Consider the following 14,210-nt stretch of genomic DNA (forward strand, 5'->3'; position numbering starts at 1 on the left):
CAGTTCTACCTGGGCCGCTCCCCGCCCCCTCCCCCCCCCTCCCCCCCGAGCCCATGAGGGTTAGAGAGGACCGCAGGCCATCCCTCGCGACTGTCCCGCTATCCCAGGGGATGTTTGCCTTCTACATGTATGTAGTAGTTGACCTACTACAACAGACGGTGATGAACGTCGAGCTCGGGTTCCTTTCCTCCCCTTTCCCCGACGCCCCTTTGTTCCAGGCGGGGGAAAGTTGCCAGTTTGCACCTCTCCCTCCCTCCCCAACCCCCGCAGGAAAACCAGCTCTAAACTCGCAATCTACTCGGGAGTCAGACTCGAAAACGAAAGCAAAGGAGGACCAGGGATGAAACACCCTACAGCGTGCGCGCGCACGCACAGCATACATTCACACACTCACAGACCCCAATAGATGCACACACACACACGTCACCCCTTCCGATGCCCACCAGCCGCCTCGCCCTCCCCTTCTCTCCCCCTCCCTGCCCGGCACTGGCCACCTCCCCACTGCGGGAGGCCTCTCCAAAGGCACCAAGAGCACCTACCAGTGCGGGGACCCGAGGCTGAGATCCCTGGCGCGGGGCTCCAGGCCCGCCGGGCCAGCCGTCCGCTGCAGGTGCTGCCCAGGAGGAGCTCTCAGCCCCTCCGTGTGTCCTGCTGCCGGGGCTGGAGCGCTCGCCTCCTCCGCCTCCTCCCCACCCCCACGGCAGCCTCCCGGCGCGCACGGCTCGCTCTGGGTCGTCTCGGCGCTGCGCCTCCTGGTTCCGCCACTCAGACCCGCATTGTCTTTTCCTGCTTAGGACGATGCCCGGAGAGCGAGAGGACTCCTGCGGCCGTGGCTGAAGATTTCAATGTACCAGTGGCACTCACCCATAGTCTGGATGCGGTTGCCGACTGCACATGCTCTCTTCTGCCGGTCGGCCTTCCCCCCAATCCTGTCTTAACTCCTTCATTGCTTGCCCTGGCTAGCGCCTGGCAGGGTCTGCCTCCTCTTCTTCCTTTGCCCCTGGGCTGGAGGTTCTTGGGGGATTGGAAGAGAGAGAGCCTCAGGTGAGGATAGAAGACAAATCTCTGTCCCCTGTTGTGTGATACAGGTGTCCACTAGCCTCGATTCCCTTCTTTTTCTTCCCTGCTCATCCCTTCCAGACCTTCAGGAACCCCAAGAAACAGACTTCTCTCTTCTCCTTATATGTTTTCTGTATTTCCCAGTTTGTAGTAATATCCACTGTGCATTTTTATCCCAAATGTTTCAGCTTTGGATTTATATGTAGTCTGGGGCTACTTAAAGTAGATGCCATCTAGCTGCCAAGTGAAAAAGGTTTGCTCTTTCTGGGGATAATCTGGATACAGTGGAAAGTCAGGGTGTCTGGAGATTCCATTCAAGAGCTCAATTTGCTGAACCTCTTGGGCTTTTATTTTTCCTTTGCTGGGTGGGAAAAAATCTTTACATAGTCCTGCTCCAATGCCTAGTGATGAGGCAGATGTAACCTTTGACCGCCAAAAGTTATGTCACGTCACAAGAGTAACAGATGATCATAGCATGTTCTTTTTAATTATTCTGTTATTTATGTTTTTGTTTTTTGTTTTTTGTTTTGCCTTAGGTTGTTGATAATTTGAAGGCAGGAGTGGCAGTGTTGCTAAAGATCTCCATGCCCCTCCCTCTCACTGGGACTGCACCAAAAGCATGCTCCTACTAGAATGAAGCTCTTTGAATGGAAGAGTGAAAGGAAATCTCCCTTACACATTCCCTTATTCTGTCACTCCTTCCATTCAGGACAGGGAGCAAACAGAAATATTACAGGCTCTAACTTTGGGCTTTCTGCCCTTGATACAATAACTTCCAGCTGATGGCATCTGTGGCTTGATGCTGCATTTTGTCCCTGGAGTTTCAATGGAAAAAAAGTCAGATCATACTGAGACTCAGAACAGCGACCCCAGTGAGGAGCAACTGAGGTCCAGAGAATAGTCAATCAGGGACCAGTATGGAGAAGTAAGTGGACCAGGTAGCAGACACAAAGAGCTTTCAAAAACTTTAGTGCCTGAGAAGGCTAGGAGGCCAAACACCTCCTGGCATTGCAACAAGTTTTAATGTTCTAATCTAGAATACAGAGCTGGGCCTTTAACTGCAGTCCCAATCTCCTTATGCCTTTTCCATTATTTGCAGGGATGGGAGGAGATATGGTTGGGCATAAAACTTGTGTAGCAATATTGAAACTTTTCCCTTTATGTTTATGCTGTACTAAATACACTATTTGGCTACTGAGTATTTATTGCTTGTGTAATAGGATAGTAAATTTATCAAATAAGAATGGGGCTCCAGGGCTTTATATTGTGCCATTTTAATAATTTCAAACAATATTCCTGTATAAGAATTCAAAACCCATTCAGTGACAGTCATTTGACTTTTTATTGCGTGGTCGATTGGGAGGTTTCCACAGATGTTATAGAAAAGATTTTGCTATTTCTTCCAGTTTTTCCCCTGTGTTTCTGCAGCCTTATCCAAGGCAATAAATGAGTCTTTGTGGACTGTTCGTACTATTGCAGTACCCCAAGTGTCATATGGAAGATCCATAAAGTACACACAGCATACGGCCCTTTCAAAAAACCTCTAATAGGTCTTGTCCTACAAAACTAAAAAAACAAAAAACAGTATATCTGGTATCTGAGATCCAGTTTAATTAAGTTGGGGGAGACATACCAGAAGGTTGACCTTTTTTTGGTTATTGTTCAATCATGTTCAACTCTTTATGACTCCATTTGGGATTTTCTTAGCAAAGATACTGGAATAGTTTACTATTTCGTTCTACAGCTCATTTTATAGATGAGGAAACTGAGACAAACAGGGGTAAGTGACTTGCCTAGAGTCACAAGGTTAATAAATGTATATGAGATCAAATTTGAAGTGATAAAAATGAATCTTCCTGACTTTAAGTCCAGTATTCTATCCACTATGCCACCTAGCTTCCCCTGCCTGTGATAAATTTGTTGTCTGCTATTTCAATGCCTTTTCTGATAAAATTGCAGATCTTTACAAATATTCAAGCAAATGGAGGATGATATCAAATGTGACCTTCCAGATTTTTCCAGATTGTCCAGTACTTTGGAAGTACTGTTGTTTTAGGAATGAAATTTATTGGCCACATTGGGTTCCAGGGACCTACTGGCCTGAGTGGTCTGAGACCTTGTCTCAGTATTGCTATGTTCATTTAGAGGAAGATAGAGAGAGAAGGCTCCATCCTCTCTCCACTCCTTTTAGAATATGACAAAGGCAATTAACCTTCAGAGACTTCAGGGGAAGGTGCTCTACTAGGAACTTGAAGTTCATTTAGTCAGAACCTATCTTTCTATGGCCAAGGAAGCCTGACGACTTCCCTCCACTCTTGACTTTTTGTGACTTTTTGTGTACATTTGTTCTCTTTCAACTACTTGATTTGGTGATTCTCCCTCAATCCCCCTCAGTTCACTGGTTTCTTCTTACCTTAAAGATAAATAGCAGAAGTGCAGATTTGTTTGAGGATGGGTGGGAGCCCCCAAATAGAAAATTCTCTTCTCACTCCCATGTGCAATGCATCTCTGGAAAACTACACCCTTGTGGTCTTAGCAAAAACTGAAGCAAGGTCAAGGAAAAAAAGACAAATTGCATGAGAGTCCTAAGACCTAGCTGTAAAGCTGACTTAAGGTGTTGCTTTTTCCAGCTTCTTGACCAAATTTCAAATTTCCCTACAAGTATTCAAAGGTAGAAAAATCTTTGTGAGTCATCAGGTACATCGCTTTCATTCTTGTTGATTCAGGGTGACAAATGTCAAGATGGGAACTCTTATTTTTTTAGATCACCCTTAGGAGTCCCCAGTTAGACCCAGTTCTCCCTGGGTCCATGGCACATGCAGCCAGACAACCTAGGTTTAGGGATTGACCCTGCCAAAAACTAGTTATAAGACCTTGCACTACTGATTTAGTCCCTCTAAACCTTAGTTTCATCTTCTATGAAGTAGGAATGATAATATTTGCCATTCCTAGGCTTCAATGGGCTGTGAAGATCAAAGGAGATGAAACCTTTAAGATCTTTTTAAGCCTCTAAGGCAGCATTTAGCTCTACCAAATAAGATGCTTTTTTATAATCAAGGAATAATAACCACAATGAAATATTATATTCTCTTTGTCTTTTGTTCAATTGTTAAATGGTGGAGATGTTATTTGTTGTTGAATATTGCTTGCAAAAACTTACTTGTTCTCTATTTACTCATGTGATGAAAAAGAAATATAAATTTCCAACATTTTGCTACTGTTACTGTATTGTAACAAGACTTGGATCATGAAAGTCTATAAGAAAATTTAAAATGGAGATCTCATGAAGGGCAATAGACAGGTATATAGTGGGGCTGAGCAGGTTGAACCATGTAAGCAATGAGACACTTGAAAGAAAAAAAAGAACAGGAATAAATATACTCATCAAAGAAATTGTAACACATAGTGATAATAAGGGTGCTCCACTGTGGCAAACTCATGGATACATTAAAAAAAGATTTACATAGGACAGACAAACATGCACTCAATAGAGTAATCTGTATCATTGGGGAAAAAATCCCAAATCAACGAGATCTCAGATACATGAGTATATAAATGCCAGTAGTTATCATTAACAATCATAATAATTGTAATTAATCAACAAGCACTTAGTAAATTCTTGATACGAGCTAGGTACTGTGCTAGGTAGTAAGGGATACAGATATAAAATTGTCTATTATATTTGCAAACCAAGTTTAAATATTTCCTATAAAGTATGTATACTGATAAAAAAAAGAGGGAGGAGAATTTTGGAAAGCGATAGTTTAATATTCATTTCTGTAGAGTCTTTTGGAGACAAGGAAAGAGGAGAAACAGAATTTTATTCACTCATTGGATAAGGCACCTTGTCATGGCAAGAGGAACCTGTATTAGGATACAAGTGACTAACTCCCATTCCCATTCAGAAGGGAAACTGGGGATTTTAACTGTTGTTCTAAAGAGAACTCAACTATTCTGTGTCATTCAAGGAGCTGAGTTGATTCCCTCCCGAAGAGAACTGTAGTTAAACTGCAGGTCTGCTGTTTGGGAGGAGATGATGCATGATGATTGGTCAAAGGAATTCAAGTCAATACCTTCCTCCCTCTCCCTCCCCCCCCCCCATTTTCTTAAAGCACAAAGGTGGCTCTAGATATAATATAACCTCTTACTAAGCTGAACTATTGTTTAAATGGTCTACATTTTGTATTATTTGTTAAATGTTAATAATTTAAATGCAAGCCTATGAGTTTGGGGTTTGAGAGGAAGAGAAGAAAAATTACCTATAAAAGACAACATTTTCCTAGTTTTTCTGGGTGGACGCTTATGTTAAATCATTAATCAACTAATTAATGAGATGTATTTGGCATTTTTAAATATTGCCGAGGCAACTTCATATTTATTATATTTCCTTTGAACTTGGTGAGAAAAGTACAATTGATAGGTAATATGTAAAAATTATTATATATAACAATACATTGATAATTATATCTTGTTACTATGTAATTATGTATTAATTACACATTACATATAGTAATTAATAATTACTTCATAAATTTATAAAATTCAGCAATAGTTTGAGAGTTGGGAATTTGGTATATTTATCCTTAAGAGCACCTGAGAGGATTTTTTCACATCCTACTTTGTAGATCCATACCTTCCAGTAGAGTTGTTACATGTGAGGTCTTATCCATGGAATTGCTACCTGTGAGTTATCAAAAACCTGTTACAAAAATAATTAACATAGTATATAGATAGAGATAGGGAGATGGATGAATAAATGAATAGATAGGCAGATAAAGCATTAATTTTCAGTCCAAAGTCTATTGAGATTGCTGTGGATCACTGAACCACTGAGAAGAACCAAGTCTTTCAAAATTTATCATCTTATATTCTTGCTTAGTATTCTTTTTTATAAATTTATCCTCGTCTTGTAAAAGAAAATGTTAGTGTTTACGAGAAAGAAGCACATTCCTACCTTTTTCTTTTTCTTCTTCATAGACTCTTATGAAAATCTTTGGATCACGTGGACCACAGATAATACATATATCTCAATCATCTCTTGAAATCTGTCCAAGCTCATTACTTCTATGAAGACAAAAGGAAAAGGCTTACAACCAAGAATAAATTACTTTGGAAAATGGAATGCAATACTACAGGAAACAAAAAAGGATACTTAATAAAATAGAGAACTTTCAAATATTTCCAATAAAAATATCAGAGATGAATAGAATCTTTGAAGTAAAAGTATAGCAGGCAAGAGAAATCGAAAAGGTACATGTGAGCCACTAAATGATGAGAAAGTACTTACATTCCTTTCAGAACTAGAATGTCTTTTAAAGTCGCAGATGGAGTTAATAAGATAGACACAGAACTGGGTGGTGATTTGCAGTATTTTAAGAGAGGAAAGAAAAGGAACGGAGAAAAGTAAAATTTTGGGGAAGAAATGAAAAAGGGGGAAAAACTTAATATTTTGTATAATTAGTGTGTGAGATATAGGTGTGCATATAAACATGGAAGAAAGGAGAGTAGGTATCACTTGAATCTCACATTATCTGTACCTTAGAAAAAGATTAAACACACACACACACAAGCACATACAAATGAAGAGCTTGGTATACACATATATTAAATTCAACAGGGAACTAGGCAAGAAAAGAAAACAATAAGGGGAAGATTGAAGAGGAAGAGTAGAATTAAGGAAATAAGAAAGAGTCATAATCAAAACAAATTTCAGCTTTGAAGAATAGATCATAAAAGAGAAATTAAAAGGAAAGTGAAAAATTTTAAGAACCATGTATCAGAATCTGGGAGAAAAAAATCAAGATGGGCAGTGGGACAGAAGCAGGTAACTTCAAATATAGTTCACTAGTACCACAGTCAATATATGAATTAGTTTTGCTTGATTATACAAATTTGTTACAAGGTAGGACTTTCTTGAAGAGTGGAGAGAAAATTATTGAAAAGGTGGAATGGATGGGTAATGAGAACAGTTTGTAACAGAGATTGTCATTACTTCCAAAGGAATATTGGTTACAAAGCCAGTGGAGCCTCAAATAGCAACTTATATGACCCAGAACATTAGTGAATCTACCCAGAAGCAGCTTTCCAATGTGTCTTCTCCAGTAGTTATGCATGCACAGAATCTGGTACAGAGAATTTTCAGTAGTGTAGTGGATAGAATGTTGGGCTTGGAGTCAAAAAGGCTCATCTTCTTGAGTTCAAACATGGCCTCAAATACTTACTAGCTGTAGAACCCTACACAAGCCACTTTACCTATTTGCCTCAGTTTCCTCACCTATAAAATTAGCTGGAGAAGGAAATGGCAAACTACTCTAGTATCTCTGTCAGGAAAATCATAGATGGAGTCATGAAGAGTGGCAGAAAGACCTGGTAGTAAAGGGCATTGCCAAGGTCCATCTGCAAAGACCTTAGTTGATGGAAGCTCATTATATGCTTGTCTTGGTGGGGATTGGGAAACCCCAGAATATCATCAGAATTGGGGGCTGGGACAACCTGAGCAGATCAGAACCAGTGGGGGCTGGGAGAGCCCAAGTTGGCTCAGTTCCAGTGGGGGCCAGGACAAGCCCAGATCTTCTATTGGAATTCTAAGGGGTGCTTTTGACCAAGATTTGTAAATCAAAGGTCCTGGAATCCTGGACTGATATGCTTCAGTCAGGAGGGGCTGGGAATCTGAAAGGGATCACAGATCAATCTGAAAGGAATCACAAATCAATAGGAAATATAGTTTCTTAAAGGAACCCTAACCCACTTCAAAATGATAGAAGCATCAGTCAGGAGGGATGTTTTTATATAGTCTGTTATTTCCATATATTCTCAATAAACTTCTCTTTAGTAAGTCTTATTAATTGCTTAATAATGATACCAAGGGAATATCAACTGATTAAATGATGCTGAGAAGATACTAATTAATCCTAGTAAATAATATTGGGACAGTCATTAGTAGTGACTAGTTTTGCAGGCAACACACTGGAATAGGGGCTCAATGCATTAGAAGAGCATTAGAAGAACTTCACTGAGTTCTGAGGGAATGTAGTCTAAGGATCCAAATTTACTAGTTTTCCTATGATTTGGAAACAGTGCTGTATTGGTAAATGTTTAACAATTGGCTCCACAAAAGCTGTTTTGCTTTTGATTTACACAGTATACTTTTAAGTTAAACTGCACTTTCTGCACTGATACTTTCTTAAATTCAAATAGTAAATTCATCCTTGATTTGAAACCTTTCCTGATTTCCCAGGTGTAAATGTTCACACTAAAAAAAAAAAGTAATACAATAAAATACAATAATAAAATATACAAAATTAAATAATAACGATGAAGATGATCCAGTGGAATACAAAGTTATTAGTGTCATGAACTATTTTTGTGAAGTCTTTATGTGTCAACTGTCTAGCACATTGTTTAAGACATAGTAAGCTGTTACTAAAAGCTTGTTGGATAGCATAGGACTTGCAAGTTTTCCTCTGATCATGCAGAAAGAAGTGAACTCTATAAAGAATATAAAATGTTTGAAAATGAAGAAAGTTAAATTTCTCTCATAAGGTGCATTAATCCATAAAACATATCCATAGGCACTATGGTCAATTAGTCCAGGCTCAGAAGCCTTAAGAAATGAAAAAAATAAGGTCAACCTAAAAATAAAAAAAAAAATTTTAAATCAAAGAAAACATTTCAGCCAAAATACAAAACCACAACCCTCTCCATCTCAATCTTCTCATCTCTCTTCCCCCAACTACTTTTCATTTGGATTGATCACTGTAATCATCAAAATGTGGGGACAATTTAGAAAGTATAAACCATTTTTGCAGAGAGATATATAACTTAATGAGACTATAATAAGGAGGAGGACTCCCTTTTATGGAAGGTAGTAAAGAAGGAAAAGGGACCCTTAGCTGGGAAACTCTTAAATTTCCACCCAAGAGTCAGCTCAGGTGGTGAGCAAGCCTCTGCCCTAGAGATTAGAAATCAAATACCATTCTCTTCCTCCCCCTCCCTCCAGTCTTTGTAAATGCACCCAGAGTAGAGAGAGAGTTTAGCTGTCTGGGAAGAGACAAAGAGGTATTGTAAAAGAAGGCTGGTTATGAGGTTTCTTAGCTAAGTACTTGCATGCTGATAGCTAAACAGTTCCACAGCCTACTATAATCTTCCTATGAATTGCATCAGTTCATAGATGCAAACAGGAAATTTCAGATACACCTAATGATTTCTGAAGCATCCATTCAGCAACCCAGACTGCTGATGTCCCAATTACATCTTTCCATCCCTCAGATCCTAGTTTCCACTGAATGTTGAATGTGTAGATTGATGATAGAAAGTGAAACCATCTTTTTCTGGAAGCAATAATCTCAGTTTGTAATTTTAGCCACAATGAGTTAAAGGATTCCAACTCAGAGGTGATTCAGACCAGTTCCAATGGTCTTGTGATGGAGAGAACCATCTTTATCCAGAGAGAGAACTGTAGGGATTGAATGTGGATCACATTAAGTGAGTATTTTCACCTTTTTTTATTGTTGTTTGAATTTTGTTTTCTTTCTCATTTTTTTTTCTTTTTGATCTGATTTTTCTTGCGCAACTTGATAATTGTGGAAATATGTATAGAAGAATCGCACATGTTTAACATATTGAATTATTTGCCATCTAAGGGAGGGAATGGAGGGAAGGGAAGGAAAAAAATTTGAAACACAAAGTTTTGCAAAGGTGAATGTTGAAAATTATCTATGCATGTTTTGAAAATAAGCTTTAATCAAAAAAAAATTTTTAAAGGATTTCAGCTCACAGAAATGTGAGCATGGGAAGGCATTGGAGATTAGTATCTGAAAATATATAAAGTTTGCAGTGATCATCTATGTAGGCCTCTAGAAGCTTTGGGATCCTTGTATGTACATCTTAAAAGACAAGCATTCCCTCTTTTTGTCCTAAAAGCAGAGAAGTCAAAATCTTATAGGAGGACATTGAAGAAGAGACTGTCATCCCTTTATCCCAAATGCTTTTGGAAGTGACTGCTTGAGGGGGGAATGAAGAAGCAACCCCGAAACTCTAAAGTTCCTTGAAGGAGAAAATCCCCTCCAACTCTGCCTCAGTGAGGGACCCCACCCAAGGGAACAAGACAGTTTCATTCTGTTATCTAGGTGGGGTCGGTTCAGTCCTGAGCAAAAGAATTCTATCACTATTCAATTAAAGAAACTCATTCAATTCTATTCAAATTACAGCTCAAGCTGAAACCCAGCTTGTAGATGAGCCAATTTGGGCTGTCCCAGCTCCCTTAAGACTCAATATAATAGCTTCCTTCAACGAAGATCTTTTGCAGATGGACCCAGCTAGCTCACTCAGCTACCAGGACTCTTCTGTCCACTGAGAACTGCATTCTCAGTGAAAAACTCCATTTTCCATAGATCTGCCACTATAGAAGTCAGTCTCTGGGTAAACTGATTTCTATCTAACAATAAACTTAAATTTTGCAACTATAATAATTTGGGAATGAGTGAATACTTTCACTCCTAAAACCTGCGGCCGATTTAAAGGGAATTCTTAACAACTCTCTTATAGCCACTAATCTAAACCACTCAAACAGCATCAACATGACCAGCAAGTTTGGGGGAGATGGTAATGAGAGACAGATCAAGAGAGATACTGACAGATATACAGAGAAAGAGATACAGAGAAGCAGAGACAGAGAGAAACAAGACAGGAGCCGAGAGAGACCAAGCATGAGCAACAAAGAAAGATAGACAGAAAAAACAGCAGAGCCTTCTCCCTCACAGAGCCATGTGTTCCCGTGTCACCACTGCTACTGTGGCTGCTGGTATAAGCATTTAACTTGGAAGAGGGAAAGGTAGAATAAGGGGATATCTGCTCCTTGTCTACCAACCATGATGGTGAAAAATCCACCCTTCTGTCTTTTACTTCCCTTTCCTTGTCTCCTTTTAACAATCTGTTTGTTCACTTTCTGTATTGAGCAAATGTTCTCAAAAAGAAACCAGTTTCTCTAAGATAGCATTCTTTGTGTGTGGGTGTGTCTCTGTGGGTATTAAAGGAAGCAGTATCATGAAGGGCCATGGTTGCCTAAAGCATACATATACAAAAATATTGCCAGAGTGTTCTATCTGGGGACTCGAAACAAACCCAAGAGATATCACTGATAAGTAGTATTACAAAAGGAAGGAAAGGGGGAAATAACGAGTAAGAGTTGCTTTCCTCAGTCATACTTGTCAAAGATCCATCACTTTTCAACTCTCCCTTCCTCACCTCCACTTGTTCCTCTCATCCCACCCACATAAACAAGAGCTAAGTGGAGGAAGGGAAAGGTCAAGCTTGTAAGGATACTCAAGAAGGAGTTGGGAGAGAGAGAGAGACACCATTCACACAAAGATGTGGGACACAGTTGCTGATTTTCTTCTAGTTGTTTTAGAAAGAAGGAAAGGAAGGAGGGAGGAAAGAAGGAAGGAAGAGAGGAACAGAGAGAGAGAGGAATAGAAATAATTTTTTATGAATTTCAATTTTTCAAAACACATGCATACATAGTTTTCAACATTCACCCTTGCAAAATCTTATGTTCCAATTTTTTTCCTCCCTCCCTTATCTTCCACCTCCTCCCCTAGATGGCAAGTAATCCAGTATATGTTAAACATGTGCAATTCTTATATACATATTTCCACAATTATCATGCTACACAAGACAAATCAGATCAAAAAGGGAAAAAAAGATGAAAAAGAAAACAAAAAGCAAGCAAACAACAATTTTAAAAAAAGTGACCACAGTTCTTTCTCTGGGTGCATATGGCTCTCTTCATCATAAAGCCATTGGAACTGACCTGAATCACCTATTGAAAAGAGCCACACCCATCAGAATTGATCATATAATCTTACTGTTGCTGTGTACAATGTTCTCTTGGTTCTACTCACCTCACTTAGTATCAGTTTCCTTAAGTCTCTCCACACCTCTCTGAAATCATCCTGCTGATCATTTCTTATAGAATAATAATATTCCATTACAGTCATATGCCATAACTTATTCAACCATTTCCCAACTAATGACGTCCATTCAGTTTGCAGTTCCTTGCTACTACAAAAAGGGCTGCCACAAACATTTTTGCACATGTGAGTCATTTTCCCTTTTTATAATTTCTTCAGGACACAGGCCCAGTAGAGACACTGTTAGATCAAAGGGTATGCACAGTTTGAAGAAAAAACAATTTTAAAGCCCCTACTATGTTCCAATCACTGTGCTAGGTGCTTTACAAATATTAGCTCAATCTAGCTTCACAAACACCCTGAAACATAAATGTAACCCCATTTTACAGTTAAGGAAACTGGGGTTGCCAGTAGTTAAGTGCTAAAAATCTGGATTTAAACTGTTTGCTGGTTGTCTAGACTTGAAGAAAATGTTACTGATGCAAATTAAACTGAAAAGTTTTTCACCTGGAGAGCCAGTTGTTAAACATCTACTAGTACACCACTGGTTTTCCTTCAGTTGAACCACATGGCCAGCCCACTTCCTTTTCCATAATATCCTTTTCATCACTTCTTAAAGGCAAGTCACCATTGGAAATATGATGCAGCTTACCCACATCCTCCATGTGTTTCTCAACTCTCTGGGTCACCCACAATGTTAATTCCTTAAAGATTTTGGTACTCCAAGATTGACAGCCATACAATACATTGTGAGAATATTTGCATTGAAAATACGGGTCTTTATACTGGGAAGCAGCTTTGAATGATCTGTACTGTACACTTTACAATCTATCTTGCTATCTATCCTCTTTTTAATGGTAGATGAAGAATCATAGCATCAGAAGACCATAAAATCATGGATTTAGATTTGGAAAAAACCTTAGAGAACATCAGGCCTAATTTGTAAAACTTGAAACCTAAAGCACATAAAAGGTGTTTGTTTTTTTTTTTTTAATTTGGGTGTTTTTTGGTACTTATTTTTCTTCAGTTTTTTTCCAATTACATGTAAAAATATAAACATTAATTTTTATAAGATTTTGCATTCTAAATTTTTCTCCTTTCCTCTTGTCTTTCCCCAGCAAGCAATCTGATATAGGTCCTACATGTTAAATATAGTTCTACATTAGTCACAATGATGTAAACTGTGTCCCCCTTGATCTTGGGGAGGGCGGACCTGGGTTAGAGAACCCCTAAAATCTCAACTCCTTACCTTTGGGAGGGGCCCCATCTTCCTGTTCATAGGAAAAACTCCCAGATGGTAATCTCCTCCTACAATTCAAACGGAGATCTTGGCCTGTGGCACAATCACCACCCTTAATTGAGTTGAAAATTAATCCCTCAAACTCAACTGGTCTTTGCTGCCTAACTCCGGGTCACAAAAAACCAATATAATCAAAGGCTGAAACCCCAAATTTTGCTAATTCCTGATCAGGAAAACCTGCTTGAGAAGTTATTTCTCAGTATAAACCCATCTTTGCTAAAAACAAACCTTTGCTAAAAATCCTAACAGGATTTAGCCTACTGAGAAGTTAATTCTTCTTAGTGTTAATAAATTCATTTTTTTGCCACAAACCTCATCTTTAGGGATTGCAAATTCTTTCTGAAAGCCTGCGATACCAGCCAGGGGAACCAACTGCTGTCAGGGGAGCTCTCAACTCTCATTTCTCACACCTCAACAATATTGTGAAAGAAGAATCAGGATAAAAGGGAAAATCCATGAAAAGGGAGAAACAAAAACAAAGTGTGCTTCAATCTGCATTCAGACTTCACAATTCTTTCTCTGGATGTGGACTGCATTTTTGATTGAGTTTTTTGGAATTGTCTTGGATCATTATATTGCTGAGAAGAGCTAAGACAATCATAATTGATCATCACACAATGTTGTTGTTACTGTGTACAATGTTATCCTGGTTCTGCTTACTTCACTCAGCATCAGCTCATGGAAATCTTTCCAGGTTTTTCTGAAATCTGCCAGCTCATCATTTCTTATAATTCAATAGTATTCATATACCACAACTTGTTTAGCCATTCCCCAATTGATGGGTCTTTCCTCAATTTTAAATTTTTTGCCATTATAAAAAGAGCTATTATAAATATTTTTGTACATATAGAATAATTTGCATTTGTTATCCATTTAGTGTTTTCTTTATGGATTGCTAAACTAATACAATTTTAATAACTTCACATCTTACTGATGAAACC

The 14,210-nt window shown here is 38.9% G+C and overlaps 1 protein-coding gene across 1 annotated transcript in view; it reads right to left on the bottom strand.

The window, feature by feature from the left end:
• TMEM229B (transmembrane protein 229B) overlaps positions 1-843 on the bottom strand; it is a 56,700-nt gene extending 55,857 nt beyond the window's left edge. The window contains exon 1 of the mRNA XM_012548881.3: positions 540-843. The gene's annotated coding sequence lies outside the window, so the exon portion shown is untranslated. The remainder of the gene's footprint in view (positions 1-539) is intronic.
• Positions 844-14,210: the final 13,367 nt, after the last annotated feature.

The sequence above is a fragment of the Sarcophilus harrisii genome, chromosome 2 (assembly GCF_902635505.1).
Source record: "Sarcophilus harrisii chromosome 2, mSarHar1.11, whole genome shotgun sequence".
NCBI lineage: Eukaryota > Metazoa > Chordata > Mammalia > Dasyuromorphia > Dasyuridae > Sarcophilus > Sarcophilus harrisii.